This window comes from Amborella trichopoda, chromosome 12 (assembly GCF_054954075.1).
Source record: "Amborella trichopoda isolate Santa Cruz 75 chromosome 12, AtrichopodaSantaCruz75HAP2 v2.0, whole genome shotgun sequence".
In the NCBI taxonomy this organism is placed as follows: domain Eukaryota; kingdom Viridiplantae; phylum Streptophyta; class Magnoliopsida; order Amborellales; family Amborellaceae; genus Amborella; species Amborella trichopoda.
In genome coordinates, this window is record NC_142347.1 from 41,918,454 (window position 1) to 41,930,789 (window position 12,336).

A 12,336-nucleotide genomic window follows, 5' to 3' on the forward strand; every position below is an offset into this window, starting at 1 on the left:
CACCAAAATGATGACACGCCTCCACCCATTCACCTAACATTCTTAGGAAGAATGTTTATCCTCGTGGTTGGCTTATCTTTCTAGGTATAACCAACTTATACGATAAGGTTGAATATTTTAGATATTTGCTAATTTTTTGAATCAAGAATGATTGATTCAAATAAATAAGGATGATTGATCAAATAAATAAGGAATTGATATATTAAAATATAAGTTTTTTTTGATGGGAATAGATTTAGGAAATGGAGGATAAGGCTCTAGCTCATCTCTTTGAATTTTGATGGTAGATCAAAGAGATGGATGGCTCAAATATCTCATCCTACAAGTTTCCTTAGATCGACGATTGAGATTTGACCTACTAATTGAGGCAAAATCAATAGCATAAAAAATTTATAAAGATACGTATTATCTTCTCTCTCTTTAACAATTCTCTCTCCCTACCTAAAATTCCCCTCTCTTCCAAATCTCTCTCTAAGTTGTACTATGTTTCGATGGCACGCACCACCTCTATTATTTGTGGGTGGCAAAGTGATGGAACCCCTTACTAGTAGATCTCTCCCTCTCTCTTCATATTCATCTCTCATCTCTTTAAAATCAAGCTAAGAGGCTTGATGAAGATTAAGTCATATCCCTCTCTCTTCATATTCATCTCTCATCTGTCTAAAATCAAGCTAAGAGGTTTGATGAAGATTAAGTCATTGAGTGAATTTTTACTATAGCATGGAAATAAACATACCTAATATAAATCGCGAGCACCATCGAAAGGAGGAGACTCGCCGTGGAGTGTACTAAGCCCAGTTGAGGTAATCTCTGATAATTTTACCTTTTTAAATATTTACTTCTCTTCCCATAAAGCAATAAATTCTAATCTTGTTTCTTGAATAAATAATTGTATTTGAAGAGGTAGCAATCAAGAACCAGTTTTATTTTTATTTTATTTATTTCAAGAGTGGTTTGATTATAATTGGACATTGTAAGTGATCTTGCCAGTGTAAAGGTAAAGAATGTTTTAAATATATATACATTGTGCTTTATCATAAAGTCATTTCATTGGTACCGGAGTAAAGTTGATATTTGAAGCCATTAGATGTTTTTTTCCCATTATTGAGTTGAGATAAAGCTTGGGAACGATATGTAAGAAAGCTACTAATCTTTGTGGTCAAGTAATACACCCTGGTTGAGAATTATTGAAATATTCAAAACACCGAAAAATACATTTTGCAGAATGCGTATTTTGCACTAGTTTGGAGCAGTTACATGAAAACGATAATGATGTATTTTTATATTATATAATTAAGTGATTTTGTGTGTCGTTGAGAGTAGGATCTACCTACAAAATTTCAGTGGGAGATCCTAAGGGAATTGAGAGTTATAGATTCATGATTGAAAGGTGTCAGTTTTGATCCTGCAAAATTTAAGACCTATCCATTGAGTTCCGTGATTTTTTCCACTAATGATATGATTTTATTTCCTGTTGAAATTTTATTGTGGCTCATAAAATTGAGTCTACTTTCAAATAAAAAAAATTTTATGAAGAAATTATTTGTAGTATGAAAGATATGAACGATTTATTGAAGGGAATGCAGGTGCTATTTTCTGCAACAAAAATTATTTTCATGACTTAGAAGTCAAGATTTTATTTCTATTCTCAACAGAATATTTTATGGCTCACACAAAGTTTTTAAACTTCAATTTTGAGTCTAGTTTTTAATAAAATTTATTTAAGAAAGAAATATCTATGGAAAGATAAGAATAAAAATTTTGGATTGAAAAGAAGTCATCTTGAATTTTCTGCAATTATGGTGTGCTGTTCATTGAGACATAAAAATCTTATAATTATCAAGCCTATTTAACATAGTGATATGAGGCTTGTGGAAATATATGTGCTACCATTACGTGTCTACTTTTTAAACAAAATTAATTTGAAAGGAAAACTCCACAAGGATAGAGATAAAATACAATTTTACTAGACAATATTCATCTTGGAATTCTGCAGTATGAGTTATTTTGTAATGTGTATGTCACCTTATTTATTTCTCTGAAGGAATATATTATTGTGATTCACGCCATAATGTTATGATTGGGTTTTGAGTCGAGTTTTCAACACGAGATTTCATAAAAAAATTCATTGAGGTTTGAGAGAAAAAAAATTTTTATTGAGAGATACTCAGCCTAATTTTCTGCTGAGAAAATTACATTGTGATGTAAAAAGTCACTAAAAGGTAGACTCACTAAATGGTGTGATTTAAGGATGGAACTGAGTACTATTTTATATTTTTTAGTATATTTTAGTACTCAAAAGGATTTGGAGAGAAAGTCTTTATAAATTGAGAGATATCATATTTTTATCATGAGATGCTCATGTTCTATTCTGCAGTAAATTAAAAGATGTAGCATGTTAATACACATCTGTGAATTCCCAATAGTGGAAACCTTTTTAGGGCTCATTTAAAATGAGTTTTATAGTGTGTCATGCATATGGTTTATTATAATAAAACTTCAGAAAGAGGTAACACAGACCTTGCAAGGTACAACACACTATATGAAGAGTGTTCGATTTGATAACAACAAAAAGAAGAAGAAATACAATACCTATAACAGCATCTTGGTTTCTTCGAAATAAAGGGATACATAGAGAAGCTTGTAGGTGGCAAAGAAAAGTTAAAGATCAGTGGGATAATCAAATTTGTGATATTTGAAATGACGGGATGAAGAAAATTCTCTTCACGGTGTGAGAAATGGAGAATCCAAGTGTCAAAGAGATGAACGCATTGTGACATGTGAAATCGAAGACCAATATATTCGTCATCAATTATGTGCTCTTCTAACATCGTCAAACGAATGTAAAAGCAATTAATCAAGAAAGCCCAAGTACCACACTACATGGCTTTGAGGTATTAAATATAACCCACATTACATGATAAGGTATGTAGGGAAAGATGATTCAGTTACTTTTTATATGCTTTGGTTATATTTTGGCTAAATGTTTTATGAATATGTATGGAGTATAGAGATATTGAGTGATATGTGCTAACAAATTTGAAAGAACCTGTTTATGAATATCATGTGTTATGGTGCATCTTTGCACTAAGAGCACGAACTACTTAAGGTAGTGATACACATGGAGATGTGATTTGATCAAAGGCTTTAAGTCCTAAGTATGAAACACGAGAGATGGGTATAGCTCATTCAAATATGTAAGCACGAAGGGAGTGTTCTGATGGAACTCGGTGTTAGTAACCATCCTCCCGATAATGTCCAGTAATATGATGTGTTACATATGATGATGATCTCTTCAAAAAGTCTCCATATTTGCCAAAAACAAAAAAAAAATTGTCAAGATTTTGATAACCATTCTTTAGTCAAGTTTTATTTTAGATAAAATTGTAATATGGACTTTATGGTTTGTTTTTTTAGCTGTAAACATGACTTGGTAGGTGAATGCGGTAAAATAATTTCTGAAAACTAAACATATATTATAATATTAAATTAGATGTTTTGAGAAACCCTATAGTTATGTTAGATCCACTAATTCTTTATGAAAAATCATTTTATACTGTCATATTACTATTTAACCATTGTTTATGTATACCAAGTCAATTTTTTTTTATAAGGGAGAAAACCATTATGCCTTCAAGGCATTTATAAAATTGAGAGAAAGATTGTCATGCATGGGTTTTTTTTAATTACTCATATGTCTTGACTCATATTTGTAGTTATTTAGAATCATCGATTACCTAAGACCTTGAATCATATTGAATGTTGTAGGAATGCTATCATGCTAGGCTTCCTTGACATATATTATATTGATTAGATAACTTGGTTTATATGGATTTACTACCAAGACGACTAGTGTGGTTGAACCTTTATGGTTTATAAAGGTTTTACATGTTGTGAAACTAATGGCCATTGAATTACTTATTGCATGAGACTTGCTATGCTACCTCATGATATAGACATAATAATGTTGAGAATTTATATATTGTATGTGCAATAATTGAGTGGGAGCTGCTACAGTCCCACGTTTTGTTAGCTACTTGGATATTCAGATATACAGATGCAAGCTATTTTGAGGATTCAGATGATGTGAAGTTTATATCTGGATACGTGTCATGTTTGGATGGCGAACAGCTTCTTGGAAATCAAAGAAACATGAAGCGGTAGCATTGTCCATCCTAGAGGCAGAATACGTGACATGCTATTTGGCGGCCAAGGAAGCCATATGGATTAAGAAATTTTTTAATTGACTTTACTTTCAACCTATGCATTGTGAGCCAGTGAGGATTTTCTGCGACAACACGACATCAATATGTATGTAAAAAAGAGCCACAATTCCATAATAACTCCAAGCGTATAAAACTAAATATTTCAATGGAAGCAACTAGTGTTTGACAGGTCAGTTGGAACAACAGACTATGGTGTTGTTCACCTATAGAACCCAGATGTGTGGCGCTGGTTGTATGGCTACAGGAAAAAACAGCTTATTTGAAGAACTCCTTTAAGTCAATGAAGATACAATCTCATGCGATGAGGATACGCGATGATTTTCTGTGACAGTAGATCCATAATTCGCGACGCGATATGAAAGATGGACTACGACCACTTTCGGGATGAGATCCGAGTAGCAAAGAGAAAGAAGCATTGCCTCTATGAGTCCTTTTGTGAAAATATTGAGGGCAAAAGTCACGATTAATGTATTAAGAGAGAATGTTATTGGGAGAGATATATGGGGATGAGAGAAAGTGAAGAAGAGAGAATGTAAGGCCTTCAAATGCCAAGTGGGAGATGTTGGGTTTATGTGGCCTTTAAAGGCCTTATGAAAGCTTGTATGAGCATTTTATATAGTAGAACATAAACTCAGTGGGAGTGTGGTCCTTTTGTGGACCATACTAAGTAAATGTTATTTGTTGATACTCGGACTTAGTTCAACGAGCTAGGCTGGTCGAGGTTTGGAAAAACCCAAGATACATGAGCATAAAGATCTACCGAGAAGGATTTAATGGGTTATCTCTTGATGAGGTCGGAGTATGCCCAGATGAGAGCCAAGGGACTGTGTAGCCCTTGCGTGTGATGAATAGCCCTTAGAGACAGGACTAAAACCTCATCGTTATATCATCACAAGGCATATACATAGATAGTTGTTTTGAGATTCACCAATGAGGGTGAAGCGTGTACATGTGCAAGAGATTACCCCTATGCACCATAGAGTCATGGTTGCATCATGGTTTGGAGGACCATGATTTTTTGTCTCTATGGGAGAACCTGAAATCCATAAACTGGGATTGCATTTCCTAATCTATTGACTGACTTTGGTGGTCCAATCATGAACCCCTGCAGTGGACTGTGGGTCATGAGAATTGCTGGGTCAATTTGATAAAGTTAGGCGAATCGTGATTCGCAGTTGAAGGTAGAGTGCTCCCATGTATTAATAATTTCCTAAATCTAACGGATCTAATTCCCATCAAAATTAATTAATTTTATATTATGTGATTTTTAAAATGTTTATCTTAATTTTTGTGAATCTTCTGATATTTTATTTTTGTCATTTGAATTTATAAATTACAAGAAAATAATTTTTCAATGTTTTGAATAAAATATAATATTTTAAAAAAATTAATATAAAATAAAATATTTTCTAAAATATTTGGGACCTCCATAAAATATGGGGCCCAAAATTTAAAAGAATGTGGATTAGGTAGGGCCCATAGGTGGCCACCAAAAGGGTGGCACGCCTCCACCCATTCACCTAACATTCTTAGGAAGAATGTTTATCCTCGTGGTTGGCTTATCTTTCTAGGTATAACCAACTTATACGATAAGGTTGAATATTTTAAATATTTACTAATTCTTTGAATCAATATTGATTGATCAAATAAATAATGATTTGATATATTAAAATATAAGCTTTTCTTATTTGTTGGGAATAGATTTAGGAAATAAAGGATAAGGCCCTAGCTCATATCTTTGAATCTTGATGATGGATCAAAGGGATGGATAGCTCAAATCTCTCACCCCACAAGTTTCTTTAGATCGACGGTTGAGATTTGACCTTATGAATTGAGGTAAAATTTATGACATAGAAAATCGATAAAAGGAGATATTCTCTCGTAAAATGAGATACGTATTATCTTCTCTCTCTTAAAGAGGGGAGAGATTTATATGGGAGAGAAAAAATAGAAAGAAATTAAGATAGGGGAGGAGAGAGAAGAGAGAAACGTGAGGGGCTTGGAGTTATTGGAAAATTGAGAGAGAAGATGAATGATTAAAGGAAGGGAGAGATTAAGATGAGATGACATGCATGGGTATGAGAGGGAGATGGGGAAAGAGAAGAAAGAGTTATTAACACATGAGACACATGGCAAAAGATTAAGCAAAGAGAGAATAGAGAGAGATTAATATGGAGGAGGAGAGAGAAGAGAGAAACGTGGACTAAGGAGAGAGAGATTAATATGGAGGAGGAGAGAGAAGAGAGAAACGTGAGGGCTTAGAGTTATTGTGAAATTGAGAGAAAAAAACGATGATTAAAGGAAGGGAGATAATGGGATGAGATAGTAGAAGGATGGGCATGAGATGACATGCACGGGTATGAGAGGGATATGGGGGAGAGAAGAAAGAGTTATTAATACGGTGGTACACGTGACGACAGAATAAGCGGGGTGGGTAGTCCTCTCACTTAATATATAATAAATAAAATCATACTAATATTACGTTGATTAATGATAATGATAACAATAATAATAATAATAGATTAACTTTAAATATAACTATGAAGTAATATCATTATTATAAAGAATGAGATAAAAAAAAGTGAAATGGGCGCTCTTATGCAAAAGCAAGCTCTTTCAAAAGCAACTCTTTCAAAAGCTCGCATTTGCTCATACCTAGTTTTTTTTGGACTGTGCTAAATATGAAGGTTTCGAGGATAAAATAGACCCAAAGCTATCAAAACCTGGAAATAAGAGAAATTCACATTTCTCCCAAACGACCTAAAGTCCTTGCACGTGTGCATAAGAGAGTTTCTCTATGTATAACTTGACTCTTAATGTTGTCAATGTGCATTCAAAACAGACATTTTTTTTCTCTTTAGAGTGAGAAAATGCATTGTACAAAATTATAAATTTGTATTTCTGCTATTTTGATATAACCCAAATTATTTTTCCCATGAAAAATATTATATAACCCAACATATTTTTCCCATACAAAAATACTTACAGCATCTAATAATGGAGAAAGAGGTCATATCCACCATCAATAATGGAGAAAGAACAAGAGTAACCTAGATGCAGCATGCATATAGTATCCTACATGCAGTTGGGTACGCTTCCATTTGCTAGTGATTACAACTCTGGCCCACAGGTTGGACTAGTCAATCACCTGCCCCGAATCAAACTGCTGAATCAGCTCGCCCAACTAAGCCAAGATTTTTCTTAAAAATAAAAAGCAGAGATAATAAGAGAAATTTGGCAATAATATAATTTCCATTATGAGGGATGTAAATCAAAATTAAAATCAAATAAATAAATTTAAAAAATACTTTGGATAGATAATGGTGGAAAAAACCAAAATTCGATCCTCTAGATGTTTTCTTAAATTCTAAATAAATTGCGAGGCTTCTTCTTGATCGATGTTATAGGAACATCTTGAGACTAAATTATAGAGATTTTGTCAAATAATAGATAAGATATTGAAGATTTCCAATTTTAGGGTTCAAAAACTCCTGTTTTGACTCCTGATTACTTATGTTTTGTTGGACCTCATGCTTGCAAAATTGTTATGATATCAATATTCAATGAATTGGTGCTCAAGTGAACAATTGGGAGGCCGTATTACAGAAGACGATTGATTATTGATCGAAAATAGTTTAAAAATGTTGTTTTTCCTTCTTCTTTTTTACTTGATGGGGTAAAAGAGTTATTAGGTTAACATGCCCGAGTATCGGCGAGAACCGGCCCGTTAACCCACCAAGTTCAAGCAGAGTCGGGATTTCCGAGTCGCTTTGCAAATTTTTGAAGTGCCATTTGCATATAAAGGTTTTGAGAGTGCTTATAAAATGTTCAAGAGAATCACATGTTTCTAAGTTACTACATTTCATAGAAATTAGTGAAAATTATTTATGATGTTTTATTCAATGTTTAGAAAATCAACTAGGTCAAGGTATTCAGGTTTTGGTTGAGGTAAGTTATTAGGGCGAGTCCGAATAATTCACTTGAGTCCATCTTAATTTTTAATTTTTTTAATAAAATGAAGACAAAACTTTACATATGTAATAAAGCGTCCAAGTTGCTTAATCAAATATCAAATTGTATGCTGGTTAGGATGCCTGTATGTCAAGATGCCCTTTGTAAGAGTTAATTTCAATAGGGAAAGGGGTAGGGGTTGAGGTTGTGGTGGTAGTATGCCACACTTTAGTCACGACATTGTGGTTTTCATTCTCACCCCTAACACCACCTCACTAATACTTTTAAAAAGCTAACTCTTAATTTATTTGAAAACATAGTTAGGGGCCTGTCTTTTTTACTGAATTATCCAAAAAAAAAAAAAAGGAGATGAGTTCAATAGATCTCCTTTTTCTTAACTCTTTTAAAAAATGTAGCCCTCCCCCCTCAAATCGAATTCAAAATCTCTTACAAAGGGCATTTTAATATCGGGCAGCATTTGATTAAGGAAGCCGAATGCTATATTACATTTATAAAGTTTTTGTCTTTATTTTTTGAAAAAATAAATAAATAAATTGAGTTGGACTAACTCGCCTCGGCCAAGTACCTTGGCCAAGTCAATTTTGTGAACACCGTTAATAATTATGTAGAAAGATAAGAGCAACAAAATTAAATATATTTCACATAAATACAACATGTCGCACTTAATGTACAATTTTGTATTTCTTCGATCAATTTTACGCACAATAAGTGATTTATTACAAACTTGGAAGTTACTATATAAACTATTGAAGCAAAATAAAGAAGGAAAAATATCTCTATATCTTTTCTTAAAAAAAATTTATATTTCAATAGATTCAAAGTTTCAAAACATATATTAACCTCTAGAAATTATAAGTTTTACATCTTTTAATCCACTATGCTTAACTTTATTCTTTTAAACCTATTCTTTTATCCCAAACAAATGTAAAAAAAAACTATAATTTTTCCCACTTTTCCCCTAAATCTCTCTCTCTCCCCATGACACTCACTCTCTCTCTTCCCCGTAAGGATTGATGGCACGCTGGGATGTAGCATGGGCTCCCATTAGAGAGACAGAGAGTAACTGAAAAGCAGAAAAAGAGGTGGAGCATGAATTGTGGCTTGCTTGAATCAGAGGCCTCTCTTCTTCCCCTGCCATATTTTTGCAGAGGAGAGAGAAATCACTCTCCCTCTTTCTCTCTCTAACTAGCCTGGAAAGCTGAGGACACCAGGATCAGATAGTTGTTGGGTTCTGAGAAAACAGTGAAGATTATTTATGGTTTTTAGGTATCAAGAAACATCTCTGTAATTTATTACTTTATTCTCTCTCCCCGTGATCTAACGAAAACCCCCTCTCTCTTTCTCTGTATTTTCCCTACTCACTCTCTATTTTGCTTTTCTTTTTCTCTATGTCTATGCACGGAGCTCGGTTATGAGGGTGGAGCTCTGCTGCGAAAGTTTGAAGTACTTGCCGGACACTGAGTCCAAGAAGAAGTCATTGAGGGTAGGGATGGAGGAGGGCCAACCGCTAGGATTCTTCTTCGTGGATGAGGGGTCAGCAGAGCTGTTGGATATGGTCAGAGGCAGCTCCGCCATGGCCAAGGGTTCTTTTTGGTTCTATATGGAAGAGCCTCTCTCTTTATTTTGAGAAGAACCTCTTTCTCTTTCTATTGTTCTCTCCAAATTGTCTTCTTTTCATTTCCAAAATCCCTCTCGCTGCCATTTTTATAACAGCCTCTTTATCTTTCTATCTTTCTGCCAAATTGTCTGCTTTCCCCAATTTTGATAGAGAAGAGCCTCTTTCTCTTTCTATTGTTCTCTCCAAATTGTCTTCTTTTCATTTCCAAAATCCCTCTCTCTGCCATTTTTAGAACAGCCTCTTTATCTTTCTATCTTTCTCCCAAATGGTCTGCTTTTCCCCAAATTGTCTGCTTTCCCCAATTTTCAAAATGAGAAGACTATAAGAGTTGTGCTCCATATTTTCAGAAGAGCTTCTTTCTCTTTCTATCTTTCCCCCAAATTGTCTTCTTTCCCCAATTTTCAGAATCATAGGGCTGTAATAGTTGTGGGTTTGTATAGGATTTCTGAGGCAAATGCTATGAATTTACCGTATTGTTTTGAGAGGTTGAATATTCAAAATTATTTTTTATTGGGTGAGGGTCGGGGGGTTCTCGTATGATTTTGCAAAGAGGGGGCATCCAGTCGTTGATTTTGAATTCTTATAACAAGAGATTAGAGCTTTTGATCCAATGAAGATGGAGGGTGTTAACTCTGAGTTTACAAAAGATAATTCAATAAAGAAACCATTTGATAGAATCTGGTTTGGGAGCGTGGTTGATAATTGCAAACATAGTTCCAATAGATAAAAATGTGTTCAAACGTGACAGATCAGAGGGAGGATATGGTGTTGGTGAGAGATACGGAGCTTTGTTTGCTCCTCAGAAACTCGGAGACAATGGTGAAGGCTTGGTCCCATAGTGAGAGAAAGATGGTGGAGATGGCTCAGTCTTTCGTCGAACCTGGTAGCGAAGAGAGAGAAAGAGCCTGTGCATTGAACAGCAAAACGTATAGAGAGAAAAGAGAAGCATGCGACGGGAGTTTAAAAGAGGATGTCATTTATGAATTTCTTTGGGTTAAAAAATAGGATAAAATTGATATAGGCTCTAGAAGATATAATTAATTGAATTTTTATAAGAAAATACAGGTTTTGAATTTTGGAGTCCACATATAAATCAAACTTAACAGTAGGGTCCATAGAGATATTTTATCCATAAAGAAATGCTCCAAAATGTGTGAGCATGATACTCGACAACAAGATTCATGAGAACAGCAAAAATAAACATAAAAATAAATAAAGAATTATAAAAACAAGATGACAAGAATATATCAATATTTTTCTTAAATTGATAAAAATAGTTGAATTTTTTAGTAGTGTCCTTCTTGTGTTTTGTTTCATGCCAATCAAAAATATTTTCCTTCATGTTCTTTGTGAATATTTAGTTACAAGCTTTTTCACTTATTGCCCAAAGTTTATGCAGTAATTCACGCCCAAAAATGTTAGACTTACTGTAGCAAACTGCGGGTTACATCAAATAAATTGTACTCTAATAAAGCAACAAACTTTCCTAATGAAAATACCTCACATTAATCTTCCCTCAATGCGTAGTTACCACGTTGTAGTTTTCAATCCTATTGATACCATCCAAGCACACTTTGAAAAAAGCTAACTCCCTAATTTATCTGAAAAAACATGTAAGGGCATGTCTTCCTTACTAAATTATCCAAAAAACCAGGAGAGGCATCTATCCTTTCACAACCATCTACAATTTGGAACCATAAAGTTTTCAAACACCAAGCTACATGTTGCTCAAATTGCATTACTTTATAACATTCATTGAATCTCCTTCAACCACAATAACATTACCCATGATTTTTAAATCCCTCAATAGAGCCTGCATTTTTGTCTCATTAGCAGCTGCTACCCCATATAACCCAGAGAAAGTCACTGACATTCTCTGCAAATGATCTCTTACCAGTCCTTCCACTCCAACAAGTCTAAGATCACCATGTGAAATGAATGACATCAATTTTTAATTTAATCACTGTGAGAAGGAGGTTTCTATACCCATTGACCTTCCTTTTGCTCTAACCCCTTAGACTATTTCTTTTGAGGTTAAATAGACCCTTTCTTAATCAGCAACAAATAAATCATTGGTTATTATTTTCGATATTCATGATCACACCATCAAACAATCCTTCTATTCCTTTATTTGTGCATCTCCCACAGGATTGTTGTGTGCAATGCTTTCTAGATTGTCTTTCCTACCTTAGGAAGGTTTAAGAGATTTAGATGATCAACATTGTCAACTGTCTAGGAAGATTAAGTTGAATACCCATGAAATCAAAAGCCTTATGAGTGCTTGTAATAAACATTTTGATATAATGAAACATGAACTCAGTGGGAGTGTGGTTCTATGTGTACCATACTAAGCAAACGATGTTTGCTGATGCCTGATTAAGCTTGACGAGCTATGCCAGTCGGTTGAGAAAAACCTATGTTACTTGGGCATAGAAAATTTTCTGATAAGGGTTTTAATAGGTCATCCCTTGATGAGGTCGGAGTATGGACTGTATGACCCTTGTGTATAATGGTGGTCTT

General features: G+C 34.1%; 1 long non-coding RNA gene across 1 annotated transcript; it reads left to right on the forward strand.

Moving 5' to 3' along the window:
* Positions 1-9,176: 9,176 nt before the first annotated feature.
* On the forward strand, positions 9,177-10,493 carry LOC148779597 (uncharacterized). The gene is made up of 2 exons (XR_016045148.1): positions 9,177-9,464; positions 9,603-10,493. It is a non-coding gene; the product is annotated as an uncharacterized LOC148779597 (long non-coding RNA).
* The last annotated feature ends 1,843 nt before the right edge of the window (positions 10,494-12,336 follow it).